Here is a 9,379-nt window from a genome sequence, read left to right on the forward strand (position 1 = left end):
GAGGTGATGTGATGTTAAAATTTGCTACCTGAGTCATCGACCGAGATTGAGGTGCGAACTCTTGTCAACGTGTTTTCAGTCAGATGAACGCGTACTTTAGTTCAATAGTTCAGATGATCAAAAGTCATCTGCTCAAGAAGTTTGGACCTTTGATAAAACTAAAGGAATGGTTTAATGAGGAGATCGTTTGGTGCTCAGATGAACTAAAGGAATGGTTTCATGAGGACATCTTTTTGGTGCTCAGGAGCATCTGCGCTGTCATGAACAATAAATTCGGGGTTTTCTCTGGAGAGAAATTTGGATTTATTTTTACACCGGAGATGCTTGAGTGTGCTAGGACTGTGCAAAATTTCATGGACAAATAACATTCCATGAGTTCTCAACAAGAAGAACAAAATTGACTCTCAAGGAACTTGGAAAAAAGACACTTTCGAGACCTCTTTTTTGTGTACGGCTCCTCGAATGTGATTTCACCATGAAAATTTGCAGGCTCCCAACACACTCAAACTCAAGCATCTTCAGTGCAAAAACATTTCATGATTGTTGTTTATGTTTGCTAGTTTTTTGAATTTAATGTTCGTGAGCTTAGTCTCGTCTATGGATTATTGTGGTTTAGTCGGGAGATATATATCACAAAAAATATTATGGTTTGATATTTGATATATCCGTGTTGGCACTCTCTCATGTTTCTTTAGGATCCTCTCTTCTGTTTCTATGTGGATGGCCATATGCACGCATAGAAATGAGAATCAAAAGAGAAATGTAAGTGTTATTGGGAATAAATGTTGTTTATTGTTAAAAAAAGAAGTTCTTGCGCCGTCCTCACTTGAGTGTATACGGCAAGGTTTGCTACACGGTCAGTCAGAGGAAAGTCTTGTCGCCATTCCTCTTCTCTGAGCAAGTATTTTCTGTTTGAGTTAAATTTTTTTGTTTGAGTTAATTACACACATGATACATAATCTTGTACCGTGATAACAATATCAAACATGATCTTGAAAGTTGAAAACCCCATAAAAATGATACAAAAACATACTTAACCACACACTTTGATACATTTGCGTCAATTCTAACATCATTCCGTTTGTCAACTATTACCTTTGTGTATGTCACGTGGTAGCGGGCCCATGCTATCTCTCAATCTGTATGGGCCACACCTGTCAGTGGGTTGGAGAGAGAAATACTAGCATATACCAACAAAACTGAGAGGAACCCCTCAAAAAATAAAAAAAATGGGAGAAGAGGGAATCAGACCCGACAGATAGGACCCACCCATATATAAAGAACGAGAATGCTAAATTCCTGCTGTCGGTGTCAAAACCGGCGGATTTCGGGTAGGGGGTCCCGAACTGTGCGTCTAGGCGGATGGTAATAGGAGACAAGGGACACGATGTTTTACCCAGGTTCGGGCCCTCTTGATGGAGGTAAAACCCTACGTCCTGCTTAATTAATATTGATGATGTGTGTTACAAGAGTGGATCTACCACGAGATCAAGGAGGCTAAACCCTAGAAGCTAGCCTATGGTATGATTGTTGTTCGTCCTACGGACTAAAGCCATCCGGTTTATATAGACACCGGAGAGGGCTAGGGTTACACAGAGTCGGTTATAATGGTAGAAGATCTACATATCCGTATCGCCAAGCTTGCCTTCCACGTCAAGAAAAGTCCCATCCGGACACGGGACGAAGTCTTCAATCTTGTATCCTCATAGTCTTGGAGTCCGGCCGATGATGATAGTTCGGCTATCCGGACACCCCCTAGTCCGGAACTCCCTTAGTAGCCCCTGAACCAGGCTTCAATGACGACGAGTCCGACGCGCATGTTGTCTTCGGCATTGCAAGGCGGGTTCTTCCTCCGAATAATTTATAGAAGATTGTGAACACCAGGATAGTGTCCGGCTCTGCAAAAAATAAATTCCACGTACCACCGTAGAGAGGATAATATTACACAAGTTCAATCTGCTGACGCATTTTGTGGCGTGACGTCACACCACTACCAAGCCTTTACTCGAATTGTTTTTATTGTTCCACCTCAGCGCGTTTAGCGAAGCGGTTTCCTTGGCACGTCTTGTCGAAGCAGAGATCGTGTTCCCCTTATTCCGGGATTCCCATCAACACGGACGTGGGTAACCCAACCGCGCCATTGATTGTGGCGCTTGGGAGATAAGCGAGTTTTACCAGGCCGGTGGGGACACATGCTTGTGTCCGTCCATATAAGGGGATAAAGATCCAACCCTTTTACCTGCGCCTTCTTCCTCCTTGGCTTATCCATCTCCGCGAACTCGAGCTCCAGCGCCCAAGTCCGCACTTTTCACCTCAACCTTCTCCAACTATGTCTGTAGCGGGAGGCAAGTGGATGGCCTCCTCCGTCACGGAGGAGCAGATCCAGAAACTGCGCAACGCCGGATATTTGTCCAGCAACATCGCGCATCGGCTCCCCGACGAGGGAGAGCTCATCCCCACCCCAGACCCCATGAGAGGGTAGTATTTCTTCCCCATTTCCTCCGCGGACTGGGCTTCCCACTTCATCCCTTTGTCCGGGGGCTCATGTTCTACTACGGCCTGGATTTCCATGATCTGGCCCCGAATTTCATCCTCAACATCTCGGCGTTTATCGTCGTGTGCGAGGCCTTCCTCTACATCTAGCCCCACTTCGGCTTGTGGCTCAAGACCTTCAGTGTCAAGCCGAAGGTTGTGAAGGGCAGCCAAGCGGAGTGCGGAGGCGCCATGGTGGGCAGGATGTCCCATGTTACGTGGTTGGAGGGCACTTTCGTGGAATCCATTAAGGGGTGGCAATCAGGGTGGTTCTACATCACCAAGCCGCGTGACCCTGATTGGGCAGCGGCCCCCGAATTCAGATCCGGCATCCCTACACGGCTCACCTCCTGGAAAGAGAGTGGCCGGATTTGGGGCGATTCGGAGGAGCTGACCGGACTCCAAGCCTGTATCCAAAAGCTGGTGGACAAGAAGCTCAAGCTTGTCAACGTAGTCCAGGTCATGCTCATCCGCCGGATTCTCCCGTGCCAACGACGGGGTTTCAACATGTGGGAGTTCGATCCGGCGCAGCACCAGACCCTGAGTGGGCTCTTCGATACTACGTACGAAGATGTCTAGAAGGTGCTGTTCAAGGGCGCCGAGGCTCCCGCATCCGCTACCGAAGATCGCGGATTCCGCTCGCAGCGTCCAGCTGACGAGGTAAGCGATTTTGCCCTTAACGGAACGCTCGTTTTTCATAATTTGACTCTATGCGGGATCTAAACTCCCTTTACCTTTGACAGGACTGGCTGGCGAAGGCCGAACGGACTATCTGTCCGGCCCCATTGCCAGAGGACCCAGCGGACGCCCGCCTAACGGGGCTGCTGGCTCCGGCGCCCCACGTGGTGCCGGAGAAGAAGGCCAATAAGAAGGCCACGGGTACTCGAAAGAGTTCCCGTTTTCAAGTGTTATCGGATGATGAATCCGAGGCTGACTCCTCCCACCAAGGCGAGGAGGAGAAGAAGAAAGCCTCTCCCCCAGCGCGGGGAGGGAAGAAAAGGAAGGCCTCCCCAACAAGGGAGGCCGAAGGGTCCAAGAAGGGGAAAACTCTCCCCCCCGGACTGCTCTGCCAACGCCAGTGACGACGACGAGGACTGGCCTCCAAGGGCCAAGCCCCTGGCGAGATCGTAAGTATCCGGACTCCCGAATAACTTCAAGGTTTTTCCCTTTTCGCCACATAATGTCTTTCTAATGCCGCATACGACCCTGCCGTCCGCCAAAGGACGATCTTCCCGCTTTGTCGAGCGGATCCTTAGGTGCGTCGGATATGGATTCTCTTCCGACTGCCTCCACCCCCCGTGACACGGACGATGCCGAGGTGGGATCTCAGGAAGGGACCCACCAGGAGGAGGAGGCCCCGGAGGTGTCGCAGGACAACCTCCCGGACTTTGCACCGGACTCAGCCCCGGAGCCCACAGTGGCTCCGGAGTCCAGCGGGCGACCCCTTCGTAAGAAGGGCAAGACCGTGACGCCGGCTGCCTCCGTCCAACCGTAGGCGCCGGATAATTTGCTGGAGGAGCTCAATGGCGCCTCCATTGAAGAGGAACACTGCACTGTTATGAGTGCGGTGATTCAGAAGGTTCAGCTCGCCAAGAGCGGGCTGACCGAAGCCTGCAGCAGCCTTCTAACAGGCTTTGAGGTAAGAATTTCAATATATATATAATGGTACCACATAGACAGTAGCCCCTGATGCTTGGTTCCGTGTTCGGAAAGAAAAGCCGGACTGAGGATCTTAAAAAGATATACGCAGGAGTCATAAAAATATGTCAATATGGGATTGCAGGCTGTGCTGCTGACCTCCGCCGCACTGACTGCGGAGGTCAATATTTTGAAGGAAAGCCTCGAGAGGTCCGAGAACGAGCTCGGCCATGCCAAGAAGCAGCTCGAGGAAAAAGAAGGTGAGTAATACCTTATTAAAATTGTACCTTACAGAAAAGGATTTGGTTGCAAGAAAGATGACAAGGATAACGTGGGTATTGCAGGGGCCACTAACAAGGTGGCGACCCTGAAAGAGGCGGTGGCCGCGGCCGAACGCAATGCGGCCGCAGAGCGCACCGAGCGAGAGAAGCATGAGGCGCGGGTGGCGGAGGTATAGCAAGAGCTCCAGGATCTCGTGAAAAAACATGAGAGCCTGGAGCGTGACTCGAAGACTCGAGAGTCTGAGCTTGCAACGGCTCTTGAGAGTGCCAAAGCCACTAAGGTCGAAGCCTACAAGGCCCTCCAGGAGATCGAGGCGGTGAAGAAAATAGCAGCGGGTATGGCATTTTTCATGCAAAGTAAGCATGTGAGTGCTAATTACCTGTTGCTTACCCGAATTCGGAGCTCTCCAGGAGCGTTCGTAGATCTTCCTCGCAGCATGTCCGATGCTGCCGCGTTCTACCGGGCCGAGGAGGGGAGCTCGACGGAGAAGGTCTTCTGGTCTCAGTATGCTGAGGCCGGACATCCGGTGCCCCTTAGCGACCAGCTGAAGCAGCTGGTCGAGCTCCACAAGGCGGCCGAACAGGCCATGAAGGGCCTCATAGTTCGGCTGTGGCCTAAGGAGGCCATGCCTGGGAGCTACTTCGGCCTGGTGCGGCGGCTGGTGGATGCGTGCCCGTGGGTTGAAGTCATCAAGCACTCCGCTTGTATTGAGGGTGCCCGTCGGGCCCTTGCCCGCGCAAAGGTGCACTGGGGCAAGATGGATGCCCAGAAGCTCGTGACGGACCCGCCACCAGAGGGCAAGGAGCATCGCACGCCCGAGATGTATTATAAGAGTGTGCTGAAGGGTGCCTGCACTATTGCGGGTGAGTGCTCCAAAGATGTAATATTTGAGTAGACTCGCATTTTGTTATCCTGTGCGCTGAAAACTTAGTTCATATGCGCTAAGCAATGCTTGTTAATTTAAAATATTACCTTCCGTGCGGCTATTTATCAAATCTGAGAGATGGCAAGTCGTCGGCTTCAGCCCCCATGCCACGAGTGCTGGGGTGTTCGGGATAAACTTGAGCACTCTTGTTCTCATTTTTGGGTCCATCTAGGGAGGCGCTCAACACAACGAACAAGGCAACCGGACTTATAATGCTTGAACACTCTCACTTAGCCATAGAATTCTATAATTTTAAATTTCAGCAAAGCCCCTAGTCTTCGGAAGGCCGAATTTGGGTGCTATCCACGCCTGGGCCGGACAAAGTCCGGCTCCTCGCTCTAAGCGGCATAAGTCTTTAAGGACTCGCAAAGAACCTCTCGAACAGCGACCGACTCTCGCCTCATCATGACGGTCAATTTTAGCTTTCTCCACTGAGGCGTTAACCCAGCTCAACTGGGGCGCAATCGCAGTGGTTCTCCCAGTGCTATCTTAGCCGATATAACGGAACGTAAGGTACCAAAACATGGGAGCCAGGCAAACCCAACTATTGACCCAAGACATGATTCGGAGCCGATGCATATAATGCTATAAGTTCGGGGTGCCGCACTTGTGAAAGTGTTCGGACTTATCACACCATGATGCGGGAAACATAAGCCCCTGGTGTATTTTTAACCGTACCAAAGTGTACGGATGCAACATGCCGTAAATGAACATATGTGTAAAAAAGAAATGCAATTATAAGCAAAAAGGTGCTGCATTGTTTATTCAAGAAAGACTGCTGTAAGTGCAGAACGATACAAATGGTGCGATAAGCAAGGGATGGGACTGTTAAACATGTCCCCCTCCAGGGGCAGGCTGCCGAATGGTGTGTAAAACAGATTTAATGCTCGTAATGGAGACCACCTGGATATTCGTTGTAGCCTTTATCCTTCCCTGGCTGTTGCATCGTGAGTTCGGCAGGTCTGCTGCCGGACAGGGCCTCTGACGAACGGAGTCCTGTGGGGAAAAAAGAAAAAAGAAAAGATAAAAGAACGACACACTTGAGATCCCCTGGTGTGGTTGAGCCGCAGTCTAGGCCTATCGTGGTCGTGCCCCTCTCCCCATGCCCATGGTATCTTCAGAGCGTAATGGTGTACGCGAGGGACCTGTCTTGACGTTTTATAGGGGCTGGGGTTGGGGCCGCACTGCTACACGTGCTCGGAATGTGCCAGGTGGTCTTGTTGTATGTTACTCCGGGCGCGCTTAGCTATGTCCGGCCGCTTAACGGCCGGACTCGAGAATTGCCTTAAGAGGCTGCATTGTACTTCTGCCGCGAGAGTCGCTGTATGTTCCTCCGTTCGGAGAGAACGTTCAGTGTTTCCGTTGACCGTGATGACTCCTCGAGGGCCTGGCATCTTGAGCTTGAGGTATGCGTAGTGCGGCACCGCGTTGAACTTTGCAAACGCGGTACGTCCAAGCAGGGCATGATAGCCGCTGCGGAACGGGACTATGCCGAAGATTAACTCCTCGCTTCGGAAGTTATCCGGGGATCCGAAGACCACTTCCAGTGTAATTGAGCCTGTACAATTGGCTTCTACACCTGGTATGACGCCTTTAAAGGTCGTCTTGGTAGGTTTAATCCTTGAGAGGTCTATGCCCATTTTACGCACTGTATCCTGATAAAGCAGGTTCAGGCTGCTGCCGCCGTCCATCAGGACTATGGTGAGGTGAAACCCGTCGATGATTGGGTCTAAAACCAATGCGGCGAATCCGCCGTGGCGGATGCTGGTGGGGTGGTCCCTTCGGTCAAAAGTGATCGGGCAGGAGGACCATAGATTGAACTTCGGGGCAGCTGTCTCCATCGCGTAGACATCCCTGAGTGCACACTTCCGCTCCCTTTTGGGTATGTGCGTTGCGTATATCATGTTCACCGTTCGCACCTGTGGGGGAAACCCTTCTGTCCTCTATTGTTCGGCGGTCGGGTCTCTTCATCGTCATCGCTATGCATCCCCTTGTCATTGTTTTAGGCAATTAACTTGCCTGCCTGCTTGAATACCCAATAGTCCCTGTTGGTGTGGTTAGCTGGCTTTTCGGGGGTGCCGTGTATCTGGCACAAGCGGTCGAGTATTCGGTCCAAGTTGAACGGACCCGGGGTAGTTCTTTTGAATGGCTTTTTCCGCTGACCGGGTTTAGAGCCTCTGAATCTGGCATTGACTGCCGTATCCTCACTATTGTCGCCGTTAATGCGGCATTTGTTTTTGTTACGACGCGGCCTGCCATTTCGGTCCTTGAAATCCGGACTGCCAGAATTTTTGCTGAGGTTGTTGCTGCGTGCTAGCCAGCTGTCCTCACCCGCGCAGAAGCGGGTCATGAGTGATGTGAGGGCTGCCATGGATTTCGGCTTTTCCTGTCTCAGGTGCCGGGCAAGCCACTCGTTGCGGATGTTATGCTTGAAGGCCGCGAGGGCCTCCGCATTCGGGCAGTCGACGATTTGGTTTTTCTTGGTTAAGAACCGTGTCTAGAATTGTCTGGCCGATTCGTCTGGCTGCTGGATTATGTGGCTTAGGTCATCAGCGTCTGGTGGTCGCACATAAGTGCCTTGGAAGTTATCGAGGAATGCGGCTTCCAGGTCTTCCCAACTCCCGATTGACTCTGCTGGCAAGCTGTTAAGCCAATGCCGAGCTGGTCCTTTAAGCTTGAGGGGGAGATATTTGATGGCGTGAAGATCGTCGTCGCGGGCCATGTGGATGTGAAGGAGATAGTCTTCGATCCAAACCGCGGGGTCTGTTGTGCCATCGTAAGATTCGATATTCACGGGTTTAAACCCTTCAGGGATTTGATGATCCATTACCTCATCTGTGAAGCATAGTGGGTGTGCGGCGCCTCTGTACTGGGCGATATCACGACGGAGCTCAAAACAGCTCTGTCTGTTTTGTTCGGCCCGGCCGGACTTACTGTGTCCGGCGCGACGGTTGTCGTCACGTACCGTGGGGCGCCCACACGATCCATAGATCGATCTTGATTGTCTTGCCTTATCCTCCAATATATCTTGCAAGTCCGGAGCGTTCTCCTGTGGCCTTGCGCTTTTCGAGCGATGCCGGGGTACGGGTCTAGTGAAGGGCCTAGAGGCCTCTCTGTCGCGACCACAGGGTGGTCGGTCAGCCGTATTATCTCCTGGTGATGCGGCTTCATACGCCTCCTCCTCTAATCGGGGGAGCAGCTTGCGTTTAGGGTAGCTTTTGGAGGGGCGTTCGAGCTCATGCTCTTCGGCCGCGAGGACTTCAGTCCATCTGTCGGCTAGCAGATCTTGATCAGCTCTAAGCTGTTGCTGCTTTTTCTTGAGGCTGTTCGCCGTGGCCATAAGCCTGCGTTTAAAACGCTCTTGTTCGACGGGATCGTCAGGCACGACGAATTCGTCATCGTCGAGGCTCGCTTCGTCTCTGGAGGGAGGCATATAATCCTCTACCTCTTCTTCTGCCGCTCTCTCGTGAGGGCTGGCGTCTTCGTCCTCCTGCGCTTGATCTTGCTAGAGTGGGTTGTCTTTGGCACTGTCCGGTGTATTATTATCTCCGGTGCCGAAGTCTTCATTCTTGCTGTGGCGGGATTTAGAGCGGCGCCGCTGACGCCGGTGCTTGGGCTGCTTTTTGGAGGGGTCATCCTCCTCTGTTCCTTCGCCATTCCCATCTTTTGGGATATCCACCATGTATATGTCATATGATGAGGTGGTTGTCCAGTGCCCAGTAGGCGCTGGTTCTTGGTCGTCTCCGACATCGTCGTCCATACCGTCGATGTCTTTGGAGTCATAGTCTAGCATGTCGGTTAGATCGTCGACAGCGGCTACCAAGTGGGTGGTGGGTGGGCTTTGAATTTCTTCGTCGTCCGCATCCCAACCGTCCTGACCGCAGTCCGGCCAAGGCTCTCCTGATAATGAGAGATACTTTAGCGAACTCAAGATGTCGCCGAAAGGTGAGTGTTGAAAGATGTCCGCTGCGGTGAACTCCATGATCGGCGCCCAATCGGATT

This window comes from Triticum aestivum, chromosome 7B (assembly GCF_018294505.1).
Source record: "Triticum aestivum cultivar Chinese Spring chromosome 7B, IWGSC CS RefSeq v2.1, whole genome shotgun sequence".
Taxonomy (NCBI): Eukaryota; Viridiplantae; Streptophyta; class Magnoliopsida; order Poales; family Poaceae; genus Triticum; species Triticum aestivum.